This window comes from Polypterus senegalus, chromosome 17, assembly GCF_016835505.1.
Source record: "Polypterus senegalus isolate Bchr_013 chromosome 17, ASM1683550v1, whole genome shotgun sequence".
In the NCBI taxonomy this organism is placed as follows: domain Eukaryota; kingdom Metazoa; phylum Chordata; class Cladistia; order Polypteriformes; family Polypteridae; genus Polypterus; species Polypterus senegalus.
Genome location: NC_053170.1, coordinates 94,403,833 through 94,418,637, shown reverse-complemented (window position 1 = coordinate 94,418,637; position 14,805 = coordinate 94,403,833). Strand labels below are relative to the sequence as shown.

The window sequence follows — 14,805 nt, the reverse complement described above, 5'->3', positions numbered from 1 at the left end:
AAGACGCGTTCGGTAATATCACATGCTGTACTGTTTTTGAGGATTTTTGTTGCTTCCCTGTAAAACTTATGTTTTGTAAAATTAATGAAACAAGATTTTCCCATCTCAGCCTGTGTTGTGTGGAAATACGTAACATACTGTACTGGATAAGCACCTCATCTGCTATTTTCCCTTTTAAAGCCTCACCCGAGTAGTTGGATAGAATAGGAATTACAGTGCCCAGCATGGCATTGATCAGCATTGATGTGACGTCATTTTTTCTTCAATATAAGCGAGTAATGGGTCACCAGTTTTAGGAACAGAACTATTCAGCCATCTCTTCTCTAACCAGTTTAGGGTTATGACATCAGAAACCAGTCCAGTCAAGAACAGAACTTATCTCCATCAGGAGTGAAGGACCCCAGTTTGCTTTGTCGTCCACTGAGGGAAGGACAGATTACACAGAAGAAATTCTGGGGCGCCAACCGGATCGTCCATTTTAATGTTTCCAGTTTGATGCGTTAAGATAAACAAAGCAAAGAGTATAGCCTGACGTATTCGGTGGATCTAATTTTGGAGGAGCTCTGTCGGCCGCTTTGCTTGGTCCAAAACGAGACACCACCTCTCGGAGATACCCTGGCTTTATTGGGCTCTGACCAGACGTGGTGGAGCCAGTTGCCCTCACTGGGCATCTGGGAGAGAAAGGGAGATGAAGCAGTTAGTGACAGCGCCCTTTGCCCAGGCGGCATTATGTACCTTGAAAGAGCCCGGAAGGTGATCCTCTGACGTGCATGTGTGACCACCTTGAAAATGTGTGCGTAGCACAGAATGTTATCGAGGGCCAAAAATAACACTTTATATACCTGGACTAACTCGGAAAACAGCTGGCGGCACATTTTCTTTGTGTTCCCTCATAAAATCGAGTGAGAATGGCAGCCTGTATGAAGGGGTTTCACGATCGGTCACAAGGCTATATTTAACACCCGGGGTAATATGCCACAATGAAGGCCGTGTCACAGTAGACGACTTTTCCGGCGATATTCCATTGTAGCCTTCATGTACAAAATCTAAGTAAGTCAGAGGCAGTCGTCTAGTCTGACATGTCCAGTGACTCACATCAAGTAGTCCATGAATCACCCTGACAAAATCGGGCATGTCGTAGGTATGGACTTGTGTGCCCGAGAGCAAAAAACTAAAGGATGCTCATCCGAAAGAACAAGGAACATGGAACGTGGGGTTTAGACCCTCACAAACAGAAGAGAAGCTCATCTCTCTGATGTCCCCGTGTTTTAAATTCAACAACAAAATGGAAAAAAAAAAGGGGGTCCGAGACTGTGGCTGAACTTTCTGCACCTAATAACCCTTGGTACTGTACCAGCTCTGTCAGGCCGCACGTTATTGGCTGTCACTAAAAAAGGGTCAAGCTCAACCATGCTGAATGGTTGGCACAAAGTCACTAAATGTGACATGTCCAGCGCTTTCCATTTGTGTAAACCTGCAGGTCCGGGTGACAAGCTCAGCAACGGCAGGACGTCACGACAAGAAGTCGCCTAAAATGTGGCATTGGCTTAGGGCAGCAGGGCATTCTGTCGGTGAGCTCAGTTTCTTAAAGCAGCTCTTCAAGTTTTCTTCTACAACTGAGGGTTGAGTTTCAGCTACTGCTGTGTTTTCACCTAAGAAGAATACAACCTGCACCCCTCTACAGGGTGGTCCAGATCGTCTGGATGACTTTGATTTATGCGGAGACGATTCCAGTTTGGCACGAAGACGATTCTGCATGTCGTCCGTTCGCACACTTCTCGATGGTCCGGGATTGTTCGGGTGATTTTCTATGTAATGAACTTAATAAGTTATAGCGTAATGAAAATTGCATAATTAGATCTGGACCACCCTCTAGTTTAGTCCTACAGTTCGGAAGCGGCCATGATGTTGTGATCTCCCCGCTTGCTCTGTGCCAGTGTTTGTATGAATGGCACAATAACGGCTAAGTTAAGCTTAGAGATTGACTTGTCAAGTGGAGGCTCTCTCTGTAAAACATAGCAGTAATAATTAAACTCTTAGGTTGGTTTTAATTTGATACAAATGTATTGTGCAAATTCCACTGGATGTGCACAGAATGATTAGGTATTCCATCTGAAAAAGAAAAATGATTAAATAAATTACCCGCTAGCAACATCATAACCACAGAAAAATATAAATCAAGCTAGGAGAGATCCCAGGATGACCGGAGGGATATTATGGACATTTCAGAAGGTTCATGGTTATAATGAAACGGTGTGACTAAAAGGTATTTAAAGTCGAAGTGCAAGGTGACAGCTGGGCGTGTGCCACCCCAGGCCACTGATCACTGCCGAGCCTGCAAGAGAGGCAGGAATCGAATGGAAGATTAATTTTTACTTAGCCTGCCAATAATAGATGCAGAAATATTAGAACTCTGGCCTAACGAGCCAACTCCATTGACACGGCAATTATTAAACACATTGCTTATAACAAACTGAGTGATAATCAAATAGTCGTGAACCGTTAAATATTGCAGGAAGTGGCAGCGTCAGCCGGGGAGAGAAACACCTACTGTATGCGGTACTTCAAAAAAAAAAGAAAAAATCATTTCAAATCTCAGTTTGCTTTCAACAGCAGGACAAAAATAATAAAATAGGGTTTATACTGTGGAAGAGAATGCGGGTCTAACGTCAAAGAGTTGGGCTACCAGCATGGCCACCCTGTTTAATAAAAGGTTCAGAATGGAATAAATCACAAAATTTGAAGGACCGTTGGTCCCAACTCAGTGCTCAGTGTGCTGGCTAAGCGTGACAGATTGTAGAAGGAGGAGATATGCGTCGTCAAGAGACAAGCTGAGGTTGGAACCGACAGGCAATTCTGACTTTCAGACGAACTGGAAACGTAATCAGAAATCAGCACTGAGAATCGAGAGTAAGAGATCAAGAAAACGGGATTGTCCGGAGGAACGAAAGGCCTGCTCTTAAAATTCAGATACTTGGGAGCGAAATCACAAGCCAGGAATTGTGGGAGATCACTATGACAACGGCAAGACCCCCAACTACCTGAAGCAGCAGTGCCACACAAAGTGCCAAAGATACTGTGATGATATCATGAGAAAAATCTTGAACCTTCACAGTTTACACTAGAAAATGGTGCCCCTTGGCTTCCAAGACCCCCAGATCAATGTATAGATTTTATAAATCCCATAAAACTCTTAATAAAGGTGCAAATCACTGCACTCTGGGGCTTTTCAGACTCTCTGCAGAAGATCTGCCTCAGGGTCCAAAATGAGCACCGACTTCTGGTTGTCCTTCATCGTAAGTAAGAAGAGGACTGCAAGGGGCAGGGGAGACGTGACATCACAGTTAGTCGTATTTTCTTCCTCCAATCTAAGAGAACAGAGGCAAACATCAGGTACCTCTTGTGTTCCAGTGTTGTTCTTTTTACCTTCCCAGAAGCCATTGCTGCGCTCCCAGGGCTGGCCTGTGTGACAGCTCCATACAGTGTTAACTATTCTACTGCTAGGATCTTTTGGGGACATTCATTCTGTAGGAATGCCATAGATTAGAAAAGCCAGCATAATTATGTGTTGTATTTGGGATTGGCTCCAGCAGACCCCCGTGACCCTATTCGGATTCAGCGGGTTAGGAAATGGATGGATGGATGGATTTCTGACCCTGGCAGGTGTTTAAGTTCTTGTTTTATGTCGGTTTTGTCCATTCTTGATGCTGTTGTTTATGCTAATATTGCTTCTTTAGAGTTTTCTATGCCTTTGTTATGCGTCTTGTGTTTTGTGGGTTCTTCCCCAAGAAGCAAGACCACCTGCTCATCACCACCAGGGGCTGCCCTTAGCCACATAAAGGCGAGCATTTCCCACAGTTCCTGGTGGCTCATCTTGAATGAGTGGTGGGTTTTCTGCTGTGATTTTCTGTACTTTTGATTATTTTATGAATACCAGATTTTTTGACCCTGTGCTCATTTCTTTGACTTCTCCTCTTGGATGTTGGGTTGGGACTCTGTTTGCTTTTGGAATTGCCTTTCGCAGGCTTTGCCTCCATGTTTTATGTGTTCTTTGGAGCTTTGAAGTGGAGCAGAACCTCTTTGAGAAATAAATCTTTTATTTATAAAGATTCTACACGGCCCTCTGTGTTGCTAGTCAGGGTTTCTGATGGTGTTTCCCCCTCTAGTGTTCATTTTTGAAATTGTTTGGGACTTACACTCCCCAGATTCACAACATGATGGTGCTTAAGTCAGGAAAGCAGGAGAGCCGATCCACATGGTGTTATGATTCAAGTGCATTGCTCTACTGAAGAGGCTGTGAGGCCTCCTAAAGACTCCATAAGCCAGGCCTAGAATTGGCCTCACCCCAGGCAGCCTGACCTCCCAACTTCACAGGGACGCTTCAGGCCTACTAAGGCCCACAGTGAAGAACTGATTTTCAAAGTTCCAATCAATCTCTTTAACGTCCCAAAGTCTACAAATTACACAAAAATGGTCATCTTGGGAAAGGAACTGTAACACATGGCTAGAAAGGAGAAAAGGAAGAATCTTTATAAACGCTGCTATGTAGTTCTATTTTTGAAAAAACACAAAGGGTGTTGTGAAATGAAGACCCTCAACACACACAAAAGGTTGGGGGCAGCCACTCATATATTGTCCTTGGCTGCAAAAGGGTTTTGAAATGGCACTCAGATGCACTGTTTTGAGTCCTGAACTGAACTGATCACTGAAGTGACGTCAGTCTGGGCGTCGGAGCTGGAAGTGATGTTGAATCAGGCCGGTTTTCCCGTGTTTGGCCTGCAGAGATGACAGAGGTAGGTTTAGTGCCCCCCGCCACCCCCTGGCCTGGCAGCTAATTACCTCCACTTGGTCCACTCAGTTTCTCCCAGTCGCACATGTGTGACAGTGTCAAAATTGCAAAACGAAAAGGGTTGGCCTAAAGAGCAGGCCGGAGCAAAGAAATCCCAATAGGATCTTACTAGAGGAGAAGCACATCTGCTTAATCACCAATTACACAGTGAAGAGCACCGTGGATTTGAAACTGAATCCTGTGAATCCTCTTGTCCAGATCACACATTTGTAATGACGTCTCTGAAACGTGGTTTACCAGGTGTGACCCCAACACAGCATACAAACCCACAACATCCCTTAAAACATGTTGCTGGTTAAGACCACACTCACACCATGAAGCCCCTCAGGTCACAGTTTGGCACCGCGTGCCACCAAGCGCCACGTCTGGTGAGGTACGGCCTTTAGGCTGCCTTGCTCCTGGGATGATTCCAGCCCCCTATGCCACTCTGTGGTCCTGGCTAGAACGGAGTAGTCAGGGACTCTAAATGTATTATTTATTATTATTATTCTATCAGCTTAAGCATTTTTTTCTTGTATTCCAGCAGGGGGATACTTGTCTTCCGAGACTAAGGCTTTAAAGGAGAAAAGAACAGGAAAACAATCGGAATCAGTTGCCTGTGACTCCCAGAAAGCTGTTGGGCCGCCACCATGCGTGTAACTGCTGCTCTCGATTTCATGCCATGCAGCAGTTGTTAATGTTACTTACTGGGTGTCATTTTCAGCCTCGCATGCGCCATTTCCAGCACTGTCTCGACTCTCTAGCTCTTTGGAAAATGTTATTTTCCTATCATTTCATTTGTAGACATTTACAAAATGCTGAACTTTAATATTCAATGATCGGTAACAAAATAATTCCGCACTCGGCCCTGAATGCAATTTCTTGTTGTTTCTGCCCTGTTTGATTTCAAATGAAGAGATCATTGCTGGAGTGGCTTCTCCTCATTGCCTTCTTTTCTCTGCTAACACAATGATGACTTTTTTCTTTCTTTCTTTCTTTCTTTCTTCCTACAACTTACATGCAGACCTGCTAACCAGTCAGCTATGAGTCATCAAGTTAGTTATCGATTACACGTCCGGCTTGTTTGCCAAAGTCTTTTGTTACATGAAGCACACTCAGTTCATCAGTAGCAAGATCCCTAAAACCACAAAAGCTTCCATCCATTTGTTTTCTGCCTCCTCCATACTGGGCCTGCACAGGAGGCACCTGAGCATTGCCAGCCAACATGGCACAGCACACTTCTACTGTGAGGCTTTAAAGCAACCAACCCAGCATGGGCATCGAGCTGGGGCGCAGGCAATGTGGCCTGTAAAGAGTCTCACATTGTGCTTTTATTATTTCATTTAGGACAGAATTAAAAGCAAAGGGCAGATTTTTCTGTTTTAATTCAGGGGGTTACTAGCTACCCCCATTCATTGGTTTGACCCTTAGAGATTAGCACATGCCATCGGTTATTCAGGCAAGGTGTGGGAGAGGAGGGAGTGAACCAACTTTTCTTATTAATAATAATATTGTATTTACATAGTAAACTCACAGCACTTGAATATAATGTGAAAATCACCAGCATGATGCGTGCACAGAAAGGCTTTGTCTGGAAAGCATTTTCAAAACATTATTTTACCATCAATCTGATATTCAAACCATTTCATCTGTGCCTTTGGGGTGCAGCTTCATATTACAAGGTGAATAATGGGAAACGCCTTGAATTTTTTGTGATTCATAAGGACTAATATGCCCTAATCTACTTATTCCCAGATTTCTCCCCATTTATCTCCGCATAATGTGATTACACCATTGTGCGTGTCATACAGTTTAATATTTGGAGTGTCATTAATGTACCTTTCCATAGGAGCCATTATTTTTGCAGATCTCCTAGGCTTTGCTATAAAATTAAATGTCCATATTATAAATGTACATTGTGGAAAAATACCTGAATGTATGAAGATACACGCAGCTATCATTTAAACTGTCCATTGGTGACTGGGAGAAGTTCATCTATAGATATTTCAAAATATCACAACAACCAGGGAGCACAAAAGACATTATTGACACCAGGGGTACAACAAGCGCTTTTCAAGTGGGTATGCAAGATTTGTGTTTTTGACAACCCCAGTTAGCCGTGTACGTCTGGCCAGATCTCCCCCTTGAAGACCACCACAGGCAAAGGGCAGCTGCAGTCATTAAACAACCACCACGCTGGTGATTCTGTATATGCTAATCCAATTATTTGTAAAATAAAATTATAAAGATTTATTGTTTATAAAAAAAAATAAACATTGGGCCAGTGTAGGCAAAAATATTGACCCTATGTGGGCATCCAACAATGACCCATCTCAGATTTGCCCATCATTGACCCCAAAACACTGGCACAGTGTGGGCAAACGGACAGAGAGTCCAAAATATGGCCATGAACCTGAAAAAACAGTCCGTTCATCCATTTTCTATGCCCGCTTATCCAGGGTAGGGGTGCCACTGGGGTCCACCGTGTGCATGTTTGTCTTACAATGCATGTTAGGTTACCCAGTCACCAACAAGGAGTCAAGCGGTAACTTTTTTTATTTTAATAGTAAACTGCACAACCACAATATACAGCATGTTTATCAATAACAATACAATATATTAAAATAGCAAAAAAAAAAAAATCCAGACAATACCTGTATTCTCATAAGTAACAGATTTGATTGTAAAGCTTTAAGCAACATCAAAGCTTTGTGGTTCTTAATTAGCTCAAGAGACTTTACATAAATCAGTCAGGAAAGAAAAGGTTAAATAACGGGCTCTAATCCATTGACATGTAGGAATAAATTGTTTTTCAAGTAATATATGAATGAATAAATGAAGTAATGTAATTAACAGATTTGTTCTCATAAAAGAAAAATCCTTTAATTTAAAAAAATAAATAAAAATAACCTTTTCCGTGCACCCGAAGCAGACATTTCTTCTTCTAGGTTTCTGGAGACAGGATAAAAATGGATGTGTGTTACAAAATGTACACTGTCAGCATCTGGAAACCATTCATTTAGAAGGGCATTAATTGGGTAGATTGAATTTCCAAATCGTTCTTGGTGGAACCCGATTTTAAAAAGTAACATTACCGTTAGCGTAGGCAGCAAGGCAGGAACAAACGCCGGACTAGCTGTCAGTCCATCAAAGGGCAGACACACAGGTGCACAACCCTGGACTGCAAGAGGGTTTAAAATATTTTTTAGAAGTACTTTAACAATTCTCTTCCGCACTTACTATTGGTGCAATATATTTATAGCGGTGGGTGATTCGCGACTCTCAAGGCTCGCAATAGGAGTGCTGTAGCGCATGCGTGAGGTCGTTTAGCCCGTAGATGTTTAAAGCGCAGGTGTAAATTCATGGGTCTTGTTGGTCACGTCAGGAATTCTTTCGAGTTACCGGGCAAACATACATGGAGGTACAGTTGAGAAAATAACTAAAATATAAATTTGACTAAATATTAATGAAAAGGTAAAGTGAATTGAAGTGCCCATCATTATACATGTGTATTTTATCATTTACTTGGCGAATCGGATTTCACAAGTACGGATGAATGTTTAACCCTAGCCGATTGGCTGGCGATGGACCGGAAGCTCCGCCCATTGGGCAAAGTACAGCGCGCGAACAGCATAGCACAGCTTTCCAGCCTGGCCTCGCACGCAGTAGTGGCGGCGCTGGGCGCCATTTTAGTACGCGCTCCTTTCCCTCCAGAACTTGACACGAAGGAGCAAACTGGGACATTTTGTGACGAGATAATGAACAACTGCATTCAAGTAAAGCAAATTTGAACGAGTCAAGTAAGTTTCCAAGTACTTTAAAAACTGCTTAGCATTCCATTAGCACGGGGTTCCCCCCCAAGTTCAGTCCTGGGTTACCGCCCTGGCTGCGGGTTTTCATTCCAACTCATTTTCCAAAATAAACGGCACCGTTTTACTTCTGAATAAACTTATGGTTTACTTAGACTTGCATTCAGAAAGGTGTACTAGTGTACTTGCATATCAACAATATTCAGAAATGTGTTTTGCTATATCTTTAAATGTTAGCGTTCTTTTACCATATTTTTTTTTAATTCACATTTCCTACCCCATAATAGAATCCAAATACTTACAATTCACGATGAGCAGTACAGACACGAGATTCAATATGAAAGACCTAAACGACTAGAAAATAAAAATTGTAAATGTGAAGTAAAAAAAAAACAATAATTCATCTCGCACACTAAAGCCTGCTACGCTCCCCAAAACATTCTGGAAGCCTGCTGTGTAAATTCGGGATTCACATAAAAGAAGGCAGAAACTGGAGAAAGAAAACGCTTATTTATTAAGGGTAGGAGTTTGGGATGAACACCTGCAGTCATGGTGGTCTACAGGCCTGAACTTGACGACCACTTAAAGTGGCGCCTTTTATTACTAATTCGCGCTGAAGAAGCGGCTCGGCTCTGACGTCATTTGCAGCTGGGCTTTGTAATGGCCAACGTTCGGATTCAATTTAAAGAACAAACTCCACCAAAATGAGGTGAACTGAAATAAAAATGAGTAAAAGCAAGTTAAGTGTCCATGATAATGATAACACATTTCTGAGTTTCTTCTTCTTCTTCTTTCGGCTGCTCCCATTATGGGTTGCCACAGCGGATCATCTTCTTCCATATCTTTCTGTCCTCTGCATCTTGTTCAGTTAACATTTTCTGAGTTTGTTCAAAATGCAAATATCACACTAGAACACTTTTTGAGTGCAGAATAAGAAGTTAAAAGGCCGTCTAAACAATTAGCTTGATGAGACGCAAGAGCGGCCCACGGATTTGTAAAACTGATTGGAATGAAGTCCTGTAGCCACAGAGGGACAGCAGGCCTGAATCTGAGGACGCCAGCCTGGCATTTAATTTAATATGTAGTAGGAAAATGAAATATTAGGAGCACCTGCGTGACCTTTACTGTGCAACTATTTATGAGTCATTTGGCAAAAAAGTATTATTGTATCACATATCTCTTACAATGAAAAAAGTCACAAATTGCCTTATTTGCATGAAGTACTGTTGCCTCACGGTTCTGTGGTTTCTGAACTCTCCATGTTTTTGTGCCTATAAGTTTAAATGTGTACTTTGAATTTGTTTTTTTTTATAAGTGAGCCATATGGTGTGGGTGAGCAAGTGGGCACTGCTGCGGACTCGAGCCCTGTCCAGCTGAGACTAAGTGACCCTAATGAGGATTAAGAGGATTTGGTTAGGGATGGATAGAAAGAAATGATCTGGGGTTGAGAGGATCTGGGTGAGCACTTGATTGTGATCCCTCCAGGTTTTGGGTCCTGCCTTGTGGCCGCCATCTGCCTGCAAACGTATAACTGGATCCAGTAGATCTGAACATGGATGGATATTGTGTCAGTTTTTATTTTGTATTTGCTAGATAATATTAAATTGTAATGTGCCTAAAAATGGGTTAATGGTGCAGTAGTTATTTTCCCACACTGAAAAAGATACAAATATTATTTGTTTTTGAACATTTCCTAGTTGTTGTGTCAGCATCAGGCTTAACTTGCACATACTGTATATGCAGCGTCCAGAGTGATTTGTGCGTTTTACTTTTTATTAAACACATGGGAGTTGCTATACGACGTGGGAGTTTCCAAGCAGATATTATTTGAGCGCTAGAAGATATATACGGTACATAGTAAAAACGAGAATCTCACTGCAGCAGTGGGCGCAAGGCAGGGAAAAACCCAATGGACACAGTGCCAGCCTATCCCACGGCTCGCTCCGGCCTACACCCTTCACAGTTTGGAATCCCCAGCCAGTTAACCACCACAAGTGCAGGATTTGAACCCATGATCCGGCATTCCTAAATCCATTACCCACTGTGTTATTTGTCCAACCTAAGTAATAAAGACAAAGGTAATATTTTTTATCTTTTTAGTTTTTATGTTAAGGTATAAATTGGCTGTGACCTCTGTTTTTTATGATGACTTTGTGAGTTGTTTTTTTTCCTAACTTAGGATCTCTTTTCTTTTAGTTTTAATTCAACTTTCTCTTACTTGTTTTTTTTAGTTCAGGGTTGGTAACTTAACTTGCATATAAAAATGAACTTTTGCAGGTAGAGTGGCAGAGCAGAATCAGATGGTTCAGCCATACCTGTCGTTCTCAGTGAGCAGACAAGTGCAGTGAATGTGCGGGGCACACTAAAAGAAGTCACTGGGTTTGAATGCTTATTTCTCATAATGACTGGATTATGGTGCCTGTGTTGTAGAGTGGAATATGTTTTAGAGCAGGGGTAAAGTATTTCATTAATGACCACTTTGCAAAAATCAAGTCCAACAACAGACCACTTGGGCTGGACAGTCACCTGTTACAGTAATTCTGTGTTACATTTACCAGATTTATTCTACAAAAGGCATGTGAAAAATAATAAGATTCAAATACTGAATTGCTATATTTGCATTTCAAAGTTCCAGGTTTTGGCCAGTGAGTCATAATAACGTGTTAGCCATGAAGACTGGTTAACAGCAGGCAGCCTGTTAGCACTAAATGCATGCGTCATTGCCGGCGTAGAGTTAATGGATTGCCTTGAGCAGGTGTGGTGGTGTCTACAGTTTGACCTTAAAGCGAGTTTAGAAGAGAAGCCTGCACAGAGATCGAGGTTGGCTGAACTGGAGAGAGATGGAGAAAAGTTAGATGGTGTACCCAGTGGTGGGAGTGGTTTTAAACCCATTTCTCATGCGGTCAAGTGTATTGATTTAGTACCTTAGATGTTAGTTGGCAGCCTTTATTATTAGACATAAATGCTTTAGTACATAATGGATTTAAATGTCACTTTGCCCTGATGACTGTCACCACACTATTCACACTTGGGGACCACACCTTGAGAAGCACTGCTTTACAGGGTAATGAAGAAAATCAAGAATGACTTTGTAGTGTGTCTGTAGCAAAGATGAGTCAATCTGGAATTATAATATGACAAATATGTTCTGAGATTTTTCCATAAAGGAAAAAAAAAAGTTTCAATGTATGGTGTAAAAAAAAAAAAATGTTGAATTTACAGTAAAGTACCGGCAGCTGTGGTTGCCAGAATTTTACCATTAAAATATAAGGTGACGATATTTTTCGGTCTGCGGTATAACTTTATACTAAATAACTGTTTTTTCTTTACAACACATTCCAATAGAAATGAATGTTTAACCATAACCTGATATCCATTCACCATAATAAATATGCCAATCAATACTGTCAGGATTAAACGCCAGTACACAGTTTGCATCAGTAAAGTAACAACAATCAATAGCAAACATATATTACTTAATTATGCACATTGAAAAGAATTCAATTATTAAAAAAAAGTTATGGCACATTTTCTGGTGGAAATGTAAAGTTTGCTTTTGTGGTGTATGGTGTCCTACCAGTGCGCCAGCGTATCGAATACAGCTCACCATAAATCAGCTTCTGTAAACTCAAAAAACCTTCAGCACGCAGGGAAAATTAAGTCTGCTAACTTTATTGAAGTTTTATTCCTTGCTGCGCAAAGGTATGCGGTTCACCAGGAGCAATATGGGAAAAGGGGGCGTGTCCTTGTGCAAATATTGTAACTTCGGTGTTACTGAAACTGCGTTTTACAGTTGTTTATTCGCTGTTTAACACTTTTACACTGTCAGATGAACAAGAGATTTTTTCAGTGTAATGTATCAGTAAATTGTATTTAGCATATTTTGAATGTAGAAAAATATTGATTTTGCAGAAATTGCCTATAAAAAGTAATGAAATGTATTGTTTAAGATGTACAGTAATCCCTCGCCTTATCGCGCTTCGACTTTCGCGGCTTCACTCAATCGCGGATTTTATATGTAATCATATCAAAATATATAACGCGGGTTCTGCGGACAATGGGTCTTTATACTTCCAGTACATGTTTCCTCAGTTGGTTTGTCCAGTTGATTTCATACAAGGGACGCTATTAGCGGATGGCTAAGAAGCTAACCAATCAGAGCACGCAGTTAAGTTCCTGTGTGCTGAATGGCTCAGCAACAGAGCGCCAAATTCGATTCCACGGTGTTAACCAGGAAGTCTCGTCTCGCTTATTCAGCATCAGCGTGTTTCACTGTGTAAAGAGTTAACTTTTGTGCTCTTTTCTGTTTATCTTTGTGCATAGTCGAGCCTTTCATTATGGCTCCAAAACGATCTGCTCCTGCTAGTGCTTCAGGGTCTGTGCCCAAGCACCAACAGAAGATGCTAACGCTTGCCGAAGAGGTAAAAGTTTTGGATATGTTAAAGGAAGGGAAAAGTTACACCGCTGTAGGACGCCATTATGGCATCAATGAGGCTACGATTCTTTTTATTTAAAAAGTAGGAAAGGAATATAAGATCTACGGCCACAGTGTCCTTTTAACCAGGGTGCAAAACGAGTTGTAAGTGGATGTAATAAGGCAGTAGTCTGGATGGAGTCTGCTTTAGCGATTTGGATTGAAGACTGGCGGAAGAAGAACAACGGCAGTGCTACACAATCGCCTGAAGTGGCTCCTTTAGAAGAGCTGTGACGCTCTCCTTTGTTGTGCAGTAAAACTAAACTCATCGTTCTCAGACAAGTCATCGTGTCATTGTTGGTGAGTAACCATAATTAATTTTCTACTTACTGTACTTAGTACATGTACGTACATTTAGTGTCACTGTACACACATTTACTGTATACAGTTTTTCTTGCATTGTACGTATTTATTGCTGGTGGTCTGTCTATCGTAATGGCTGTAACATGTGATATCGGAGACGCTCGATATCTTTAAAATAATATTTAGGTTTTACTGTATATAAACAGTATGTTTACATACAGAATTTCAATGACTCTTACCTAATATCTAAGAGAATACAAAGGGTTTATGCTATGTAACTGTGCGGGGAATATTTATAACCAGTGTGGGAGAGTTTATAAGGACTTAAAATATATAAAAATAACCATACAAACATATGGTTTCTACTTCGCGGATTTTCACCTATCGCGGGGGGGGGGTCTGGAACGCAACCCCAATCGAGGAGGGATTACTGTATGTGTAATTTTCAGTAGAACGTAAGGTAACTTTCCTTTTTTCAGAAAAGGTATTTTACTTTCACCATTTATAGTATTTTTACCGTTAAATTTGCTGACATTTTTTACAGTGTAAAGTAGTTCTGTCCACTTACTAACCCGGCACTAGAGCAGGTCATTCACACTTCAAAGTTCGTCATATCCAATTCTGCATTTTTCCAAAATGATCAAGTCAATATTTGAAGGTCTTTAAGCTGCTTCTTTTTAGCTATGCCTCTTTTTAACTGGGTAGCGTAGCGGCAAGTGCTTCTTCCTCACACGCTCAGCATCGTGGACTCAAAATCCATTGAACCGTTCCATTAAACAGATCAGACCCACGCAGTTTAGGAAGGAGACTTTTTGATGTTAATCAGGTGCAAGACTTAAGAACAAGAGTTGCTCTTTGTTTTTGTACTTCTTAGAGATCCTAATAAGGATCTTTTCTGCAGCATTTTTAATTAACTGACAACTGCAAACAGAACAATTTGAACAGCCTGTGAATAATGTATTGCAGTAGACAATTCTGTTATAAATAAAACATGAATTAGCTTCTTCCTATCTCATATACTTTGAAAGCATCATAATCTTTCTCCATTTTGTAACTGTAAAAATCTTCATTTAGTGTGTAAATGTGCTTGGTATGTTGTTAACAATAAGTCACCATGTTTAGGCCATACCTTATGGCCCCTGTATTGTTATTATATCATCTGCGTACAAGTAAAAGCCAGTATTACACATATTATACATCTCCACCTCCTCACAGTAATATGTAAAGTGAAAACAGTAATTGTCCAAGTACCGATACAGGAGAATACCAAATCAAACTCCTGAACCCCCAGAAACACACTGCAAAGCAAGACATTATCACCAAAGGTCAGACAAAGCAGTTTGCTAATTACAGAAACACGATGGTGACTTTAGTTTCCGTCAGTTGACCCA

The 14,805-nt window shown here is 41.2% G+C and overlaps 1 protein-coding gene across 6 annotated transcripts in view; it reads left to right on the top strand.

Annotated features, from left to right (window-relative positions):
• rbfox3a (RNA binding fox-1 homolog 3a) overlaps positions 1 to 14,805 on the top strand; it is a 976,802-nt gene that overhangs the window by 475,759 nt on the left and 486,238 nt on the right. Inside the window, exon 1 of one of the 6 annotated variants that reach the window (XM_039740615.1) lies at positions 8,497 to 8,628. The exons of the other annotated variants lie outside the window; for them this stretch is intronic. The gene's annotated coding sequence lies outside the window, so the exon portion shown is untranslated. Of the gene's footprint in view, positions 1 to 8,496; positions 8,629 to 14,805 lie in introns of those variants that run through there. 6 annotated transcript variants of the gene reach the window in all.